The 22184-nt window shown below is 31.3% G+C and overlaps 1 protein-coding gene across 5 annotated transcripts in view; it reads right to left on the bottom strand.

Annotated features, from left to right (window-relative positions):
- Ptl (prothoraxless) overlaps positions 1-22184 on the bottom strand; it is a 491222-nt gene that overhangs the window by 300996 nt on the left and 168042 nt on the right. The window contains exon 1 of one of the 5 annotated variants that reach the window (XM_074185107.1): positions 17990-18197. The exons of the other annotated variants lie outside the window; for them this stretch is intronic. The gene's annotated coding sequence lies outside the window, so the exon portion shown is untranslated. Of the gene's footprint in view, positions 1-17989; positions 18198-22184 lie in introns of those variants that run through there. 5 annotated transcript variants of the gene reach the window in all.

Raw genomic sequence — 22184 nt, forward strand, 5'->3', positions numbered from 1 at the left:
GCGCGGGGAATTGTATCTCATTTAACTAATAAGTCAAATAGTAAGCAAAAAATATAATAATAAAAGACAATAACCGTATGGTAGAATCTCCAAATTTGATTGCCAATATGTTCAATCATTATTTCAGAGACATTGCTGTAGATATAATAAATAAGATAGATAAAAACAATGAAGGGTATGAGCTCTTCTTGAGGAATATTGTATCGCCTACGAACTCATTATACCTTAGTCCCTATACGGAGACTGAACTATATAGCCTTTTACAAAAAAAAATTGAAAAATAAATATTCTTCCGGCTTTGATGAGGTCCCAATGTTTGTTTTGAGAAAATGTCTACCAGTCTTGATGAGGCCATTGGTCTATTTGGTGACTTTATCCTTTACCACTGGATCATTTCCCGAGCCTCTTAAATTGGGAAAAACTATTCCAATCCATAAAAAAAAAATTGTTGCCAATCCTTGGAAAATTACAGACCCGTGACAATCCCATCTTGCTTTTCGAAGATTTTTGAATACGCCTTCTTCAATCGAATGATACCGTTCTGTGATAATAGTAATGTCTTTGTGATCTCAGCAGAGCATTCGACTGTGTAGATCATCAAATTCTAAAGGATAAACTGTACAAGTATGGCATACGTGGTCTTCCGCTGTCTTGGTTATCGAATTACCTCTCTCATAGAAAACAGTTTGTAGAAGTTAATAAAATGAGATCTGATATAATTTCTACGGACCTTGGGGTGCCACAAGGATCCATATTAGGCCCAATACTGTTTCTGTTTTATATAAATTATTTGGCAAACTCAATAACGGAAGAAACAGTAATAATGTACGCTGATGACACTTCTATTATCGTCTCGGATAGGTATGATTCTGACCTGGAAGAGAAATGTGCTGAAGTTTTACGAAACTTAAATTCATGGTTTGCGGCAAATAAGTTATTCATGAATGTTGATAAAACTGTTCTGATCCGTTTCCATAACAGACAGAAATATTATACACCAATCACTTTCAAGATTAATGAGAAGGGAGATTCTGTAACGACAGGCAACGAAAGTACTTTATTTCCTGGGACTTCATATCAACCAATGTTTAGGCTGGCATAATCATTGTGAATTTTTAATGAAGAAGTTGAATTCGGTAACATTTCAGCTCAGAAATTTAAGACAAGTGTTGAATATTAGTCAGTTGCTGATGCTGTATTATGCTCAAGTTGAGTCCAGGCTCAGATATGGCCTATGTTTCTGGGGATTATCGTCACGTTGTCAACTAGGGATTCCTGCAAAAATGTGTTCGTTAATTTTAATATTCTAACATTGCCTTGTTTGTTTATTTTAACTGTGTTTACATGTTTTTAAAAATGACAATGAAATCTTTCTGATGAATAGATGTATCCGCAATGTGAATACTCGTCAAAATAATAATTTGTTTGTACCATATGCCAGAACAGAGCTAGCATGTTCTCATAGTTTTTATACTATTGAAGAGTACATGTCCCATAAGTTTGTAAGTAGTACCTAAGATTTTATCACTGACGGCTCCTACTCAATGTATATTTGTCAACAGGAAATAAATAAATTTGAAAAAATTTGATTATTGTTATTGTTCTGTTGAAAGCTTAAGAACTTTTCGTCTATGAAACAAAACAGTTCACCAAAAATATTTCAAAAATGTATCATACTCATTCAGCAATGGTAGTTCCGAAATTTCAAACGGAAAATATGTTTTCTTGAGGAATATGTCACAAAAAAGTTTATGTATGTATTTACCCAAAACTAGTGCAGGCGGGTCCTTCACATTCCAATAAATGCAAGTGAGAATTTGAGAAACGTATCTGAGGCAATATTTCACATATTATCATAAAATACTTACTACACCGGGAAAAATGATTGAAATCTACCTCGGAATTTTCATTTCGAACAAAGAAAATTACTTCAGTTTTATTGAAAATATACTCTCTCTATTGAATAATTCACATCCCCGAGCGTAATTTCAGTAGGCAATGTATTTTTCATTGAGAATTAAATATTCATCTAATATATGTGTGAAATCATAACGTATTATTTCATGTGAAGAGAATTACTAACTGGACGATGGGTATTCCCCCTTAGTGAAATGTAAATTTTCGCCATCTCTTTATCGAATGTAAAATTACGCTTGTATTTGTGAGCGATTATTGTATTGTTCATTCTTGTCTACAGAAGCGCATCGGTTTGTCTGACGTGTGCATTAGAATATTTTTGTTGTTGGTGAAAATAAGTAAAGAAGGTGAGTACATTTCTTGTAAAATTTCAATAACTAGTCCAATAAACAGATGAATTCATTGAGTTTTCTCGTTATGCATTATAGAGTGTTTTTTTTATTACAAGTATATCCTAACCTCACATCGCGAATTATTTCATACTATATGGAATAGTACAACATATTTTAACTGATTTTCAAATAATTACAGAACATATATTTGAAAATGTTTGTGATAATTACTGAATGGTATTGAGAAAAAGAGATATACTCGATAGCAGTGGCGTGACTCATCAGTGACGCCGTATGCACGATCCATTTAAAAAATGAATTTCGATGAGGAATAAAGTTTCGTATTGGTGGTTGCAAATATCGGACAATGTTAAATCGTAATTTCATTCACCTAAAAAATATCTGAACGTTTCATTCGTATCTCTCATAATTTTGGATAAATTTGAGGATTTGTGATTCTTATTATTGAACTTGAAAACATTTTTGCGATGGGAGGCAACTTGGAACTCAAAATTGAAGGAATCGAGAAACACTTTAGGACCTTTTTGTTTCTGTTGAAGAGGTGAACAAAACACTTCATCACCACTTCATACCATATCATTATAGCTATATTTGCTATATTTCTGAAAATGTTGGAAAACATTTGGAAAAATCTAATTTTTTATTTAAACGGTTGAATATGTAGCAAACATTTTTGAGAAATATTAATATTGAAGTCAAACTAGTAGCAGTTTTTCTCTAGGAATGTGTGTTCGTCAACTTACTGTGTTTTTAGATTTCTGAACCTATTCATTTGATATTTCATTTCTCTTTTAGGATAATAACAGGAATTGAGGAAAATAGAAAAAAGAATATTACTTTCATTTTTCTTTCCGAATAATACCACCATGAGCAAGAAAGAAAATGTGTTAATTTGAAGAATGGTTTTTTTATTTTGTACTGTTATTTGACTTTTTTGAAAATGAAAAAAAAAATGTTTTGTAGAATTTCATTCCAAGAATGTATATGAACTAAGTTTGTATATACATATTTTTTTAATATATCAATGTGTAATATGTCTTGTGCATTCAATTATCTAAATTATGAGGAAAAATGGCCACTTAAGAGTCAAGAGTCAACATCCGACTGAGGTATCATTATCTTCAAAACTACTCTGAATACGGACCTTCTTACAACGGAATATCCCAAGGTAATATAACCCGTAAATGAAAAATTACACCGTAAAATTTTATCAGAGTATAGAATTCCACTGTGAAATTATATAAGAGTGTAAAATTCTACTGTAAAATTCTGTCAAGAGTGTAATATCTCGATATAAATTTATATCGCAAATTTTCCCTATAAAGTTTTATTTCAACACAAACGTACACTCAAAATGAAAAATTACACTGAAAAATTTCACACTTGTCTTCGGGGTAGAATTACAAAATAATATTCCGCATGGAATGTAAGATCACACAGGAAAGTAATTTCTCGCTAATATGGGCGGTAATTAAATTGCCACCGGTACCGGTGGAAAAATTTTTATCAGTGTAATTGGTCGCGATTTTTCTGACGATACGGTCACTCTCTCTGTTTGCAAGAGATAAAATTAAACTAATGATTTATTCCGGATAGCCCTAACTCCCGGGTCCGCTGAGAGACAAATATGAGTTAGCAATGTAGACCATGCAGTGTTGTCCCTCTCTTAATTGCCGTGTAATATATGGACATTCATAATTGCCGGCCACAAAGAATTCATTTATTATATGGGGGTGTTTCAGTTAATAAAACGCATCGGCTGTGGGTGACAAGGAACTTATCTTCTGGACACGCGAAACATCTGGTTCATTCAGGGAGCGTCAAGAACGCAAAATGACCCCTTTCCGTATTTTTTTACATTTCATACGGTAAAAATGTTTCAACTCCCGTTAAATGAAACAGAAAAGTGAACAGAACCCACTGTAACATACGTAGGTGGATTATATTGATCATATTGTTCGTTTTATGTCCAGTCAGTTAGAAGATATGATTCGCTGGAGTCCGATTGTTCAAGCTGAGTCCAAGCCTGATGATATAAATTGATACAATCAAAGCTGAAGTACTACCTGGGCTGAAAAATCTCGGGTCTATCACATGGATTTTTATTGCATTCATCGCTATTTTATTTAGTAATAACTTTCCAAAGAAAGCTGTTGACATTTCATGATATTCTACTTATAAGTTTGTGAGTTATTGTGCTAAGAGTGACACTACTTTTGTAATTTTCAAAACAAGGGATCAAAAACAATTTCGTGTTTAAATTTTACACTGTTTCTTGATGGGAAAAATATCGTTCAAGACAAGCAATGGCTTGAAAAGTGTTATAAGGATTCCGCTCCACCAGAAACAACAATTAAACGTTGGTTTTTTGACTTAAAACGTGGTCATAGACACACCGATTATGCAGAACGCCGTGGTCGTCCAAATGAGGCATTTACACCAGAAAACATAAAAAAATCCACAAAATCGTTTTAAATGATCGAGAAGTGAAGTTGCCTGAGTTAGCAGACATTATAAAGATACCAAAACAACGTGTTGGCTTTATACTGCATGAGCATTTGACTATGAGATAGCCCTATTCAAAGTGGGTGACGTGCGAACTCACTGTTGACCAAAAACAACAACGTATTGATGATTCTGAGCAGTGTTTGGACAAACATAAACCCGAATTATTGAGTTGGTATGTGACAATGGATGCAACATGGATCCATCACTTCACTCACTTTGACCAGTCTTTTTCTACATGCTTGTGTGTCATTTATGCGATGATAAATCGCGTACTTTACAAAACTACAATTATATAAAAATACGGTTGCCACTTTTAGAATTATGACTAATTAGGCGGAGGTGGAATGACTACCACTAATCCCACTTTCACCAGTTTTTTTTTACATGCTAGTGTGTCATTTATACGATAATAAATTGCATACTTTATAAAACTACAATTGTATAAAGATATACGGTTGCCACTTTTAGAATTATGACGTATTGGGCGGAGGTAAAGTGGCCACAATTAATTCCACTTTGACCTGTCTTTTTCCACATGCTAGTGTGTCACTTAAATATATTTATATATATATATATATATATATAGAAAGTAATACATAGGAATATAATATATTTTCATTAAGAAATCCTTCAATCGTCTTTTGGATATATTTATCGAACCACTATCTTTAATTTTTTGTGGGAGATCATTGAAACAATCTACTCGTTTATAAAATAAAGAATTATGTGTACTATTTTTCATATTTTTCAACTTTTATATTGCTTCTGTTTCTAGTATTATGCCCATGTATTTCAGCCACAAGTTAATTTATTCTGTAGAATATCCAATTTTGATTTTAAAAATAAAAATTAGTGTTTGATACTCGAAGAGTTTTTTCACTGGTAGCCATTGAAGGGTGTAAGATTATTCGCATAGCACCATTCTGCATCTTTTGTAGTCTGTTTATTTCATTTTGATTGAGAAAAAACAGAATGGTAGAATAATAATTCAAATGTGGAAAGATTATGGAGTTGTAAACTAATAATTTAGACCACTGGCTCATATATGAGGAACATCTTCTTGAATAGTTGATTTTGTAAGTAGTTGTTTTGATAACTTGATTAGCAAGTTCCTTGACTTTGAAGTTGCTGTCAATAGTTACACCTTAGTACACGAATTTGTTTACCTTCTCTATATTACTGTCATTCAATCGTAGAAGTATGTTTTCATTATTATGATCTCTATGTTTCCCTAATAACATCCATTTTGTTTTATTAACGTTCACCTTCAGCAGATTTGCAGAGCAATATCTATACACCCTTTCAAGACTAGCGTTTATGGTATCAACACACTCATGTACATCTTCACTACTAAAGTACAGTAGGGTATCATCGGCAAATAAGTGAATTCTACATTCTTCTGCTACGGTTACAATGTCATTTAAATATATGAGGAATAAAAATGGTCCCAAAATAGACCCTTGGGGCACATGATCCAGTTTAGTGCTATTACATCAATACCTAGGATTTCAATCTTTCTAATCAGTCTGCATCTATCTACAGTTTCAAATGCCCTTTGAAGGTCAAGAAATACTGCAATAGTATACTGATCCATTTCCGCACCTTCCTTCCAATCTGTTAAAACACACTGTAACGCAGTTTCACAATTATGTTTGCTTCGAAAACCCGATTGATACAAAGGACCCTATTACTCTCCAAATAATCCACAATCTGTTCATATACAGCCATTTCCAATACTTTAGCATCAGCATTATACGATAATAAATCGCATACTTTACAAAACTACAATTATATAAAGGTGAAAGGTGGCCACTTTTAGAATTATGACTTACTAGGCGGAGGTAAAATGGCTACCACTAATCCCACTTTCACCAGTCTTTTTCTATACGCTTGTGTGTCATTTATGCCATAATAAATCGCGTACTTTAAACAACTGCAATTATATAAAGATAAACGGTTGCCACTTTTAGAATTATGACTAACTGGACGGAGATAAAGTGACCACCACTAATCCCACTTTGACCAATCTCTTTCTACATGTTTGTGTGTCATTTATGCGATAATAAATCGCGTACTTTACAAAACTGTATACATATAAAGATGAACGGTAGCCACTTTTAGAATAATGACTAACTGGGTGGAGGTAAAGTAGCCACCACTAATTCAACCTTGACCTGTCCTTTCCTATTTTCTCCTGTGCAATTTATACTATAGACGCTTCCCTATTTTCAATTTTTTTTAAGTGAATGCAATCCTCGATTAATTTTTGATCGACCATGAAATTAAACGTCAATGTGGTCAAGGTATAATTATCCATTTCAGAAAACTCCAATGAATACCAGAACTTGGAAAAAAAATATATCCTATTTATTTTATTGGCAACAGAAGAATCAGGGACTGAAAACAGTATATACACTTGAACTACAATGAAATACTAATAACCATTCAATGGTTTTATTATTTTAATGTTTCTTTCTAAAAATAAATTCAGGTCAGTAGTACGGAAGAGTCAATTGTTATTAAAAAAGCCAGACAATATAACGGTTATTGGCACATTCACCACGCAGATGATTTTTTGACTTTTATTGCCTTTCGTAATTTATGATAGTGGAGCATTGACTACCAAAAAAAGTGGAAACATGCTTGTTCCGTTTGAAAAATCCAGAGTGGGTATAAACTTATTAGTTTATGGTTGTATTCAAATTCATTCTCTAGTTTTTTATTAGTCATAGGAACAAGGATCGGCGTTTTCGTTATATCCCAAGATTTTATAGTTCCACGTTGGATTTTTGCAAACCGTTATAATTTTATTGCCGTACTGATGGTTTGTGAAAACACTGGAAATATATAGCGCTCTTTATTATTCCCACAATCTGAATACGAAATCAAATAAAATAGTAGTACATTGTATTCAGGATAGTGACTCACATCGTTCGTAACCAAAACGCTGGGTAAAATCAGGAACTGATGTATTTATACTCCATCCAACTAAGTAACAATGGCGGCTCGCCATTAGGTTTGGCGCTTGATGTACCTGAATGAATTTCGCCAGCCGATTGCAGTTAAATCTGATTGGCCAGCGTAAGGAGACTTGTTTATTTCACCCAAATACGTGGTGATCACGAGGCGATCACGCGTCTATTATTGTTTGAGTTAGTTTATTTGTTAGATGGACTGAGTTTAGTAGTAAACCAGATAAAATGTTTCCGACAAATTCAACATGGATATTCTTGAGAGATATATATTATTTAATATTGTGGATTTACATCAAACCATGAACTGGATTTATCGGTTAACATCTTCCATGGAAGTCCTTTTCAGCAGATCGAAGAATGATATAATACCTTTTTAAAAACTGTTCAATACTGAAGACTTTCCTGCACTGTAAGTGGGTTTTCAATTGATAACAAAAATATTTTTGTTCAACATTTTCAGGCAATTCAGACAATTCTGGGTACCGTCTACATGTGATATAATAAAATTTATCCCAAAATTGAGAATATTGTTCAAAAACTCTGAAAATCATGAAACTCAACATTTTGAAAAGATATTTTTTACGTTGAAATCAAAATAAAATTCTGGGTAAATTTTCGTAATATATTTTCTCGATATTTCTAATTTGAAGATAAATATTGTAAATCGGCTTCATTTGAATAAATCAGGAGCTTAGATTAGTATAGATCATAAGAAAAAGTATGATTTTCAAGTATATCCTATTAACAATTCCATATTAGCATTGCACAATAAGAGTGTAAAATTTTCAGGAACACTACAACTTTACGAACTTTACAAAAGCTTAGATTTGTCATATAATATACAAAATAATTTAATTTAACTGGTGATTAGCCAAGTCAAGTTCAAAGTACTGATTATGCAAAAACAATTATTTAAACTGTCAATTATGTATAAATAATGGGTTCTCGATTATCGCTAATAGATATTTTGAATTGTCAATTATGTTAATTTTAATAAGCAGTTTGAACTATCAAACATGAAAGAAGTTGATGAATGAGATTTTTCAAAGTTTAAGTAAAAAATTATGAAAAATGTAAATTATTATTATACGAGAAAAGGAAAACATGGCAATAAATTGTTTTATCTGACGGAATACGAGTACGTCAAATCATATACCTCTTAATTGGAAAACTGAAATTTTCCATTTTACCAGACTTCCATTTTGCACATATAAATAAATTTTTCGTCCAGCAAAGAAGATTTCTACAAGTTACAGGATTTTTTGAACTCGACCTCTATGTTTGTTTGAGACAAATTTAGAAACTGAATTTTCAACCAGCTAACCTAAAGCGATTAAGCTGCACATCTTGGTTCTCATAAGAATGCTTGATCAAGTGAATGCCGCCATTTGAAATCCAACATGGCGGACGCCACAAAATGACTGTCATTTCCATAGTGAACCATATGATACACATATCAACTACTAGAGTTTGAGGGATGAAACAAGTGAAGAAATAAACTAAAAATCATAAAATAAAATAATGAAAAAATCAAACAAATCTTTATTGAAGTGTGCTGTTTAAAAAGTAAAAAATTATAAATTTTGTTCAGAACAGTTTATTATTTCTAGTAAAAAATTACTTTCGGATATCGTTATTTTGATTATATTTTAATATTTTACCTGTATATTGATATTAGTTTTGCTGAAAGCTGGTCTACTACTGTGATGAGCTTTTTGCAAAACTATAAATGAAGTTCAAATACGATATTGTATTTTAATAAATAATTACGACATTTAAGTTAAAGTTAGTGTTTTTAATGAACTTGTAAAAAACTATTGTGTATTTTCCTTATGATTTTTTTATCATATCATTTCTGTAACTTTCAATTATCCATTTTCTTTCGCAACAAAAAACTAACTGAAATCTGTTGATTTTGGAGTCTAATCGCGATATATACAAGTAGTTGTGGAAAGTAACTTATTCAAATTATTTATAATTATTTTTATTTTGTTCAACTGAAAAGATATTTCCGGTTTCAAATTGACTTAGGAGTTTGCAAAAAATTTAAAAAAATCAAGGAATGATTAGCAGATCAACAAGAACCCACTTCGAAATAGATCTCACAAGAGGTGATTATTGTCACACACATTCATTAAATGTAGACTGCTGGCCATAATAAACACAAAACATATATTTAGCAAAAAATTAAACTGCAATATCTCACTTCTTCGATTGACGACTTGTTTATTTTGTGCAATATCTCACTTCTTCGATTGACGACTTGTTTATTTTGTGGAAATTCATGTTCACTGAGGATACACTACAAAAACACACTTTTGTCTATTTTCCACTATACTACACTATTACACCATTTTCAAAACTGAAAATGGTGTAATAGCCAAAACCAGTCAACAATAAAGAAATATACTGGAAAATAGACAAAAGTGTGTTTTTGTAGTGTATCCTCAGTGCAATATCTCAAAAATAAAATGGAAAATTGAAGTTTGTAATATCTTCAAAATTTCTTTCGTTTCGGAAATCGGTAAAAAATCAGAATAATTTTATGTAAACCAGGATAACTTAGTTAATATCAACATTGTTTTTCATTTCATTCCATTTCGATTAGAGCATTCGAAGTTAAGGGACCAATGAAGCACTGAAAAATATGCAAAAATTAGAATCTTAATATAAATATTAGAACGAAAATCAATGGGAGTGAAAAACCGAATTGTCATTTTCATCTCATCTCTTCACTCTCAATTCAACTTTTGAATATACATTTAATAGTTCATTGTTTATCAATTAGTTTATTATTTTAATTCTCGTCGAAATTAAAAAAAAATGCTCAAGTTCACGAAAAATTAAAAAATCAATTGATTTGGATCGCGATTTAAATTTTTATTCAAACTTGGTTATAGGTATAATTTTTATACCTTAATGATTGCCCTATTCTGAACCAAGTTTAATTTATTCCTCTTAGTATGATCTTTTTTTTGTCTCAAATTTCATAAATAATTTATTTTTAACAGATGTCTAAAAGGTGGAATAATCAGCAAGTGCGGTAAAATAAGAAAATATTCATTATAAAAAATGTGAAAATAATTATCTGGAATACCATTAGGTATCACATCAAAAAACATTTTATATAATTTCATATGATTATATCAAACGGTATACTATTCTAAAAATAAGGTGACTTTTCATTATCATCAATAAATATCTATTCATTCATCAATTTCCATTTTGTCCGCTTCAAAATAGCCTCCCACAGATATAAGTCATTTGTGTCAGCGTGGTTTTTTCCAACCATCGAAGCATCTCTGTTATGCACTTTTTGGTATGTCTTTGAGCTTTCAGCGATTTGGTTTTTATCTTTTCAATTCTCGCAAAACGCCGTCTCTTCATGGGTCTCTTCAATCTTAAGAACAGAAAAAAGTCGCAAGGGGCCAAATCTGGTAAATACGGTGGCTGATGCATGATACTGTGTTGTTTTTGGTAAAAAATCCTGATGTGAAAGCTATACATTGTTTTTCTATAATACCGAACTTTTTATTCATATTGCTTCTTGCGTGATGTAACTTCAGGATTCTACTACTTAATGACCGTTCCACCATGTCGAACATTTCAAATGTTTTTGAGCTCTTAATTTTATATTCACAGTAAATTTGATGGAAATCCTTCTTCATTTCCTTTCTTCTCAGCAAAAAATCGCCGAAAACTCAAAACACTTCTAATTTTCTAACTCCCACCTTATTTTTTGAACAACCCACATATCAAGCTGGTTACCACCGGCAAAAAATGCCTCATAACCCGAAGAATCCGTCACCTCCCAAAACGGGTGTTGACAAAGATAGATTCCGGCTTGTACTTTCTCATCTATTTCTCCCCAGAACAACGTCGATAAACGAATCTGTTATCGTTCCACTCCAGATTGCCGAGCAGAAAAGGAAACTCGGTTTACCCAAATAGCGTCCAAGGGCAGGAAAAGCCCATCAGGACGCGAAGGGCCCGTCAAGTCCTCTGGGAAGAGCGATACGAGGAGCGAAATAGCAAAGTTTAGATAAAGGAAGATAAACAGATTATAATGATTTAGGCACTCCAGAATTAGGCGGAGGAATTACAGGAGTTTCTGATTGCAAGTGCTTCCTGCCTTTGGGAATTTACGACTGTATAATAAGAATAATATAGTTGTAAAAACTCAACATTTTTCACAGTTCACGTTTATTTCAAATGTCATTTTTTACCTCATTTATTTCAGAAATGTCCATGAAAAGCGGCGTTTTTTTAAAATAAACATTGAAGTGTGCTTTTTGAAATAAAAAAACTGCCATAGATACTCTGCGCGGTCAATTTTTCTGTGTCACTAAAAAAGTCTATTTTTTATTTTCGACAATAACTAAGATTCAAAAATGATGCTTCGAAACTTCAACTTTTTCACTGCCACAGAAAAATGAACCTCTCAGTTCCTACCTTCGACATTTTTTGTAGTACAAGAGATTCACTATCAGAAAACTAGAGAAGTCGATCTTCAAACATCCTATGATTAGGAATTTCTTGTATTGGCATAGATATGTAGATGACGTTTTGATATGTTTTACAAGTACTAAGAGTCAATTAGATACTTTTCATAGGGATATTAACAAAATTCATGACAACATTAAATTGACTATTGAAATAGAAGCAGACAACTCAATCAATTTCTTGGACTTGACAATTAGTAGAAGGAAAAACAAACATGATTTTTCAATTTATCACAAACCGTCCTATACGGATATTTACTATAGGTACATTACGATTCTACCCATCCTTATCAACACAAAGTAGCAGCTTATTATAGCGTGATTTACAGATTAGTCAATGTTCCTCTTTCAATAGATAATTTCAATAAAGAACTTAATATCATCAAGCAAATTGCGGTTAACAATGGGTTTAATTCCGAATTAATAAACAAAATACTTGCCAAGAAAGTCTACACAAAAGCGATTCGAAACGTTTTTCCTATTGGTGAGGTAGATAATCAAAATTATAGAGCTTTAACGTATTTTGGACAACCAACGTAAAAAGTGGCTCCAGTTTTGAGGAAACGAGATATTAAAATTGCATATAGAACAAGTAATACGCTGGGAAAGTTAGTTAAAAAATAGTAAAGACAAAACATCCAAATTCGAGAAATCAGGAGATCATAAATCAAAGTGTGGAATGTGCCCTAAGGTATATATTGGGCAAACGGGCAGAACATTTAGGAATCGAATCCAGGAACATCATACGAGCTACGTAAATAAGAAAACAAATTCAACATACTTATTCACATCATATTCTAGAAGAAAATCATTTCTTTAACGAAGAGATCGAAATTTTATACATAGAAAATAAAGGTAACTTAAAAATTCAAACATTCTAATGAATGACCAAGTAGATTTGATTAAATCACTATTATTGAACTTGTTTTCTTTAAAACCGAGAAAGAATTATTATTGATGTAGATGTGAGGTATTATGTTTCAGATGATCCGGTACCTTAGGTGGAGGTTTAGGTAATTTTTTGGAGGTAGTCTCAATTATGGTTACCTGTAGTATATAAATATTAATGTAAGAACAAGTTGAAGTATTCAAATCAATTGAGAAAGCTACTGTGCTAGCGAAACATGTTGTGATATATTTTTCAAATAGAGTTTGAGATCAAATCGTGGGGTGTAGTTTTTGAAAAAACTTCCAACTAAAATTTCAGAAATAAGTGGAGTGAAAATGGTATTTGAAAAAATCAACGAAATGATGACAAATGTAAACTCCTAAATTAAAAAAACTGAGCAAACATCGCTACTGTTTCTCAAACCGAAATATTCGACAATATTCCCATAGATGGCGTAATAATGCCGCCATATTAGATTTGGAGAAAAGGTAATTTTATATTCTATCAAATGATCTAAAAAAATGCACAGGGTTTTCGTTGGAAATATCGACTGAAACTATACTTCCGAATTTTAAATTTATTATACCAGAAATACGCCGTGTACAGTGATTTCGTTGTCACACGGTATAGTGATTGACCTATTGAAGATTTATAATGACAGTTTTTTGTACACTGCACATTGAACCACTTACAAATAGACATCTATTTCATGATTTCATTCAGCTTCTAAGTTACGTTACAAACATTCTTAATAACGTGTGTTCAATAAACGTGTGACTCATTAAAAATTCCTTTCGAAAGAATTGTTCACAGAACTAGGTATAATATTATTTGGGTTTATACTGCGACTTATTTCACAAAAGAGTTTTATTCGAAATCGAATATATATCCTACTCTATCTGATAAAAAATGAACTCTTCAATCTTATATCTCACTGTGTAAACAAGGCCATACCATAAAAAAAAAGAAGAGAAAATGAAGGGAAATTGTAATTATCTTTATTCCATAACATTTCAATTAGCTGAAGATATTATGAAGGATGACTGAATCACGACACTAAAAGAAAAATAAAATCAAAGTTTTTCGCACTATTATGTGATAATCATCAATTGCTACAAAAAAATTGAAGGTAGGCTAATTTACGCACAGCTCAAAATGGAAAATTAATTGCATTATATGCCTCCCATTTTATACTGGGAAAAATATTTCGAGTTTTGATTACCCCTGTAAGAAAAAATCGCCTCTCATTGAATACCCTGTATAGTGCGGATTATTTTTCAAACATAGCTTCGATTATTTTCTACAACTTTCGTTTCAACATTTTTCAAAATAATAAGAAACGAATCAGCTACCGTCCACCCACGTATACTTGAAACACCCTGTATCAATAGCTATTTTAGGCGTGGGTTTCCTTCATGCTAAAATGATGAATATGGTTGAGTAATTCATGTATAAAATAAATATAGTTTAGAAATTGAACTTGACGGTATTCGAAATGGAAAATAGGAATAACCAGATTCATTGAAATAAAATTTTTATTTATTTGATTGGATGTCAGATAATGATTTTACTGAGAAAAGAGATGGAAACACAGTTTTCTGTTAGTTTTTCATTCAATGGATCTTTTTCAGTAGTTTTTATGGCATGATATGGTGTGTATCGGTTGATTTGAAAACTGACATAGATGAATTGACAAAAAGGCCAGTAGACTGGTTTTCATATTAGCACATGAAACAAAATACAGAAGATAATTCTCTATATGATAGCATTAATATCAATGTTCCATAAAATATAAAATGTGATTTTCATCTTTTGTATTCTATATGTATTTCATATTTATGTTTGATGAAATAAACTTTTGTACGTAACAATACTGGTTATTTATTAAACAACAATTATCAAGTGATTCGATATTTATATAAATATCATATTTTGAGCCCTTTGAAGATGTGAATTAACTTTTTGATAATCCAGAATTTCTTCTAGATAATATGTCCGCGATATGATCTTTGGAATATTACTGAAGTTTTTTTCCCAACACTAAATCGTTATTTTTAACAACTTTGATCTTTGGAAATAAATGATCTTTGGAAATAAATGACAAAATATTGTAGAACAATCGTCACTGATTTGGTGAATCTGTCGTTATTTTTGGAAACCTGCTTCGAAGGTAGGACAAATATCATTAATTCTACCACAAGCTCACTATAAATGAACTGACTTTCTTCTATGAACCGTTTCTTAACCTTTCTACTAGTAGATTCCTCGTCTAAATAAACGTCTTACGATTATAAAAGTTCCCGAAGAAAATTTAAAAGTAAAGTTCGATGATTTATAGCTTTGAGAAATCTTACATGGTGCTGGATTACATGGTTACAAAAAGACCGGCAATTAATCCTTTTCTTCCAGTTGAAATATTATGGAATGGTAGTTGGTGGAGATAAAAAATAAAAAGTGTTCGATTGTGACGATGGAGATTATTCCACAAAAACATGAGCAGGTGGTATATTTGGTTCGACTTCTTCCCACATAGCGATGTTAAAAATGTAGCTAGATTTGAGATTATTCAAACCAAATTTTATATTGGTATTATATAGTTATCGTGGCAGAAATGTCTTCAACTTTTTTTTAATCAACAGTAACAGTTGCAGAATTCTATAAAAGTAATTGTGATTATATCAATTATTTAAATCGCATATATCAGACTCTATTGAAAAAATACTTCCCACACACCAGAACAAAAATACTATCTTCCTACGAGCGTTTCGCTCACCACGTCAGCATCATCAGGAAATGGGGGAAAGGCCATTGATCATTATGATGCTAACTTAGTTAGCGAAATGCGAGTTGAAAGTTTTTTGTCCTGGTGTGTCTTTCCAAGAGAATCATTTCAAGTCAATGTTTCCAATTCCTAGTCAAATATTTCTGAATTATTCTATTTTATATTTCAGAAATTTATGAACATGAAACGATTCTGAAGTATGATTTATATTTTTCAATAATAAGTGTTTTCATCGGAAAATATGTATTGCTTTTTCTGCTCTACATTTTTTTCTATATTAATTCAGATCATGAAACATGAGAGACAACAGAAAAAAAAAAAGAATATTTGAATTGTATGTATAACGGATATTTGCAAAAATAGTAAAAAAATTACTGTTGAATTCCCTGAAATGTATGCTACAAAATCAAAATATTCCTCAACTCATAAATGAGGATTCTTGGGTTGAGTCCTCTTGGCTTTCAGAACCAAGAGATTCTCATACCTCCGTGGAATGAAAAGCAAGAAATTACAAAAAACATTACAAAAAGGGGTTGGAATTATCCCAAAATTATAGTCATTGAAAATTTTGTATTCCAAGTGTAGGTACTACAATAATGTTTCATTTCGTCAATCAACAAAACTTTGCTCTGAATGATTGTTTTTGAAGTAGTAAGCACACATATATGTCTTCAAATTATTCGGGTTATTTTGCAAAATAAATTTATATAACAAATAATGTTTCATCTCACTATAGTCAACATTCTTTTTCAATAATCCTCATATTTCTGAGTTGCAAAAAGATGATACGCAACCGTAAATGAATATGGTTCAGAATAATTCTGTTTTGATACTAATTGACCGTATTTTTTTGGACGTTTCGTCCAACATAGTCAGTTTTTCGAAAACAATTTCTACTCCAGAAATTCAAATTCATTATAATGCAGTTTCTCATCAGTCGAGAGACAATATAATCAAAGATTTGACGAATTTCACTGGAAACCTGAAAAAAAATCAGAAATCGATCGTCGTGTTCTGTTGTTTTATTAGCTGATTTTGTCATACGCTTTTTTGACCCATGCTGTAGTCGTTTTAATTTTTTTTTAGTGAACTACACAATTATTTATCATTAGGAGACTCACATACGCCTAGTAGAGGGATCATTTATGGTTTTGTATCATGTAAAAGTCAATCCAGCTCACTATTAGTATTTATACTCTCAATCGTCATCATAAACTTGTGGGATAAAAACATGAGTAACCCAAAAGAATCAACCTGATATTAATAATATTGAATAGTAGCCATATTTTTTTTTTAAACTGTCAAAATTTTCACCTTGAATAAATCATACTTTCACTTCAATTTAAGTTAATACAAACTGAAAAAACTTGAATTTAAAGACTGGTTCTGGAATATTTTTTTTGTCAAACGAAATATATTATACTGCTCATACGTAGATAAATGCAAGACTGCAGGATTTATTGAATCAGAACCATTTATTTTTCACCCTACATTTTAAACCAAAGTATCTAAACCAAATCTACAAAAATTTGTTATAGTTTTAACAGGGATAACTTACATTTTTTATGTACCTATACGATAAAAATTATTTGTTAGCCCTCATTTTACACTGAAAAAAATTGTAATTGAAATTTTTCACACTAAAAAAGAAATGTTATTTCTGCCAAATTTTCATATTGAGCAATTTTGAAAGCAATTTGGTTTCAAGTGGGTCCATCTTCAGGGTAAACTCTGTATATCATTGACGAATTTGTAATATACACACAACACCAATTTGTAATGAAAATTTGTAATCACAAAGATTACAAATGGATGAATAAAATTGATAAATAAGGAACCCACCAGAACCCAATTTTCAATTTCAAATTTTTCCCAATTCAAGTTCCACCAAACAGGATTTCCTGTATGAAACAAAAATATTTTCCTGCATGAAAATAAAATATTTTCATAGCATTTATGGACGCAACACCGTAAAACATAAAAATATTTTAAAGTTAATTAAACCAATTAGGAGCTCTTCAAAAACAAATTAAAATTTTCAAGATTCACAACTTTCTACTCACATTAAAAATATAATAAAGCATGAAGACCACCAGGAACTCACAGAAACCACAAAATCACACAGACGTAACGAACAAAACAAACAAAATATAACTGCACCAACAAAATCATAAAACGGACAATTGCGTGTCCAAAACACTTGAAAGTAATAAAGCAATAAACAGCTATAAACAGACCGAGTACTTTGTTCTTGAATCAGACTTCTACTAATTTAAATCGTTTTGAGGTTTACCGCGCTAGACTGATCGAGACCTCTTTTGAGTGGGGGTTGCATAACAATGGAGGCCTGATAAGTCCGATGCTTCGGGACCATTAGGGGTGAACCGAATTTATTTGGGAGGGGACCCGGCCAATAGCCGCGAGGATTTTGTGACTTTTGTGAGAGGTTATCAGAAATGCCTACAGATCTATTTATTTGGAATTCAATGTCTGAGAATATTCTCAAAACGATGCGTTACCTGCGAGCCGTTGCCAATAATAGGCCTAATTATTGAAAGTCTTAGGCGACAGGAAGGTAGATATTGAAAGATAATTAGATTCTTTCGGAAGGACTTGATAAATGGGTTCGGATGGAGTGAATTCCGAAACTATTTTGAATGGTTCGGTAAAAAGTGAGACCAATTTATTTTTAAGACTATAATTAGTTGGTATTTAGTGTTGTTTTCAAACAAAAAATGGCTAAGCAACGGTAAATATAAAGTAAAGCTTGATTAATACGGTATGTATTTCATAAAATATATAATAATAACAATAAATGTGCTTTATTCCACACAGGCACTCTTTTTGATGAAGAAAGACTTGCGAAGAAACGGTCAAAACTATGACAATACAAAATACATAAAAACTTGTGAATATAAAACAAATTCATACAAAGTCCACCACGGATATTTACCATTTTTTTAAATTTCAATTTTAATATTGAGGAAAAAGTAAAATATAATAGTATATTATGCAAAGATCATGTAATGATGGTTATTAAGACAAGAGCATTAACCGGGATACGAAACGAGCCGAAGGCGAGTTTTTGTATGGTATATGCGAGTGTATTAATAACCATTACATGAGAGTTGCATACGCTATTTTTTCTAAACCCGATAAATAATGAAAAACTATAAATATTATATTTGTATTGAACACATTTACAGTAATTAACTCATATTTTTTTAAAAAAACACAAACTTAATGGTATTATCATGGATATATGAAAACTATAAAGAGTCTAATTATATTTATTTCGAATATAAAAACTGTAATTAATCTGATCTTTCAAAAATATTGGTGTCGATGGTATTCCTTCTATATCGCTGTTTTCAGACATTTTGATAATATAGGTAGGTAATATGAAAACTGATTTTGACAAATAAAGCACTTAGTTACTTAGGTTAGAATCTAGGACAAACAAAGGAACAGGATTCTTGATTGAAAAATTATGGGTTTCTATTGGTTGATAATCTGGATCGTTATGAAAAATATGTATCATAATGGATATCATTATGAAACGGATTATGGTCATATAAGTGTATTATTAGAGTACGGGTGTAGAAAAAAAGACATTTTGCTTCAATTGGGAGGAAATTATTTAATTTTTGGGAAAAAGATTTTTGCTTTCCACTTCACCTTAAAACAAAATTTGTGAATCACCAAAAAAAAAAGAAGGAAACAGTAGATTTCAATAAAAATCCTGCAAAGAAGTTACTTTCAGGCACAAGACTGGAAGAAAAAGTCTTTTCGAAAAAAACTACTTTTATATGAACACTGAATTATTATACAAAAACTCTTTTTCCTATTCAGTTTTTACTCCAAACAATCGTTAATAGAGTTGAATCAGGATTGAATCAATGAACATTAGTGAAATCCGGCTGCCTTTCCTTAATATCTACCGCAGTATTAGACAAAACGTCAGGCAACACAATACATTGTGTTGTGATATTTTTACTATCTGTGTTTTTATTTTCTGTTCGATATTTCCACCATTATGAAGAAGATTTTTCAAATTAATCTCGGATTACTTTTTGATGAAATTTGAGACATGTAAAATTACTTAAAAAAGAGTAGAGTTTCTACTACAAAAAATATTTTGTATTCAACTTTCCAGCATCTAAGAAATAAACAGGGAGGTAAGTAGGTACGTATAGGTATTTCAAACAAAAAACAAAGCAAATCATGATTATCGGAAAAATGACCTTGTCTATTCATCTATGCTTCTGAATTACTGAATGTACGAAAATTTCAATGATTCAGGTTACAGATTACTCATTTATCAAAGCTTAGAATGAAATATTTAATCATTTCACCAAATTTTGTGTGAAAATACTACAGTTTCAGTTTTATACATTTTGAAAAATTAAAAAAAAATTCGAAACTTCGATTGAAACTTTTACATTTGTACAGTTTTGAAATGAAAAAAAAATCCGAGAATTAAATAACACAAAATGGTTTTGGGGCCTTTTTAAGTCAAATCGTTGGATTACTAATGATTGTACAAAAGTTGTTGACTTCTTCAATGGTAGGTATATGGGAATCCATTTGTTGAATATTTATGATACTCCATCATTGAAGTCAAAAGTCAAAATGTAACATAATGGAGATTCATAAAATGAAAATAACCTGATACTGACCAGAATTTTGCTTTCTTAAGCCGCACTTATACGGTAGAGTTTGAATGGAGGGTCGAACATACTACCCAACCTAACCTCTTTTCGAAATTATTTTCATATTTCTGCACAAGACTAGATTTCTACATTTTATTTAAAATCCCTAATGGAAGTGATTATGCGAGTAGGTATTTATTTATTTATTATCCAAACAAGCTGTTACGGCCTAATTACATGGATAAAAGAATAAAAGTTCATATAATTCTTGGAATGTGTAATGTATAAAAATAGTAAAATATGTACCATAACTGTAGAGGGAAATACTGCTTAAATAGGTAAATTTAACTTCTCCAATTTTTTTTGCGGAATACTGATTGGGAAATTGTCCAGTCAAGAGCTATTGATATATTCAAACGATTAAATAACTTTAGTAAAGATATTAGTGGTGCTTTTGTTGCGGTACTTACGGTTGGAATATTGAAAATCGGATGCGACGAGCAGGTATGTGAAATGGTAATATAATGAGAATTTCTAAAGAATCAAAGTTGTTATTCAAGAGTTTGTGCATGAATATCATTGCTGATAATTGGCGTCGCTGTTCTAGATATAATATTTTAAATTAATGTGATAGATCCAAAGACGTTGTTGGGTTATAGTTTGGCCACTTCTGATATCGCTTAAAAAATAGATACCTCAAGAATTTGTTCAGAATTTTCTCTAGTTGTTTCATATAGGTTTGATACTCCGCAAACCGAATAATAGAAGCAAACTGCAATTTGGTCTTACCAACCAAAAATAAAGTGATTTAATAATGTGTATATTAGATAATGAGGAAATTTGTCTGATTACAAAACCCATCATCCGACTACCGGATTTCATAATATCTCATATATGATCAACAAATTAATTTTTCTATCGACCTTTCTACAATTTGAAAAAAAATTAATGAAATTATATACGAAAATTTCACACAGGTAGTAGAAGGTAGAGGAAGTTTTCGTATGTAATAATTTTGAGTATCAAAAAAGAGCAGAGAACCTTGACGTTTCAGAGGCTAAAATTCTGCCTCCGTTATCAGAACTGAAAATGATCTTAACTCACTTGCAGTTTTTTTCTTTTGTTCATTTCATTTTCAGAAGTTTTCGATAGATGTCAATGTAGTTCAGAAATGTGACATATGTCAATAAGGGTCTATAATGGGTTGTTGTAAGATAAATGTTTGAGAAATCATTCAGTTACATGATTGATTTCCCTGCGATTTACAATTCAAATTGTCATTAAGAATTCTATCATAGAAATATGTATTAGACATTCTGTAACCACCTAAGCTAGGCTTGTGTCGTGGCTGTTACAGATATTGGTTGTGTTATATAATATATAATAAAATAAATACATGAAAGCTAAAATAGTTCGTTTCGTTATATTACTGCCTACCTTACCAGGTTTAAAACCCCAGTTGGAGAATGATGGCTAGAGGAAGGCAATAAGAAGAGAGAGAGAGAGAGCAGGTAATTTAGCTCAAACATTTTCAAAGATATCCTGCAATTGATCATAATGATTTCTGATGAAAACTTTCAGTTCCTTCTTTAATTTACAGTAATTA

This window comes from Leptinotarsa decemlineata, unplaced genomic scaffold (genome assembly GCF_025532065.1).
Source record: "Leptinotarsa decemlineata unplaced genomic scaffold, Ldec_3_MD MMD2_tig00026361_RagTag_RagTag, whole genome shotgun sequence".
NCBI classification, from domain to species: Eukaryota; Metazoa; Arthropoda; class Insecta; order Coleoptera; family Chrysomelidae; genus Leptinotarsa; species Leptinotarsa decemlineata.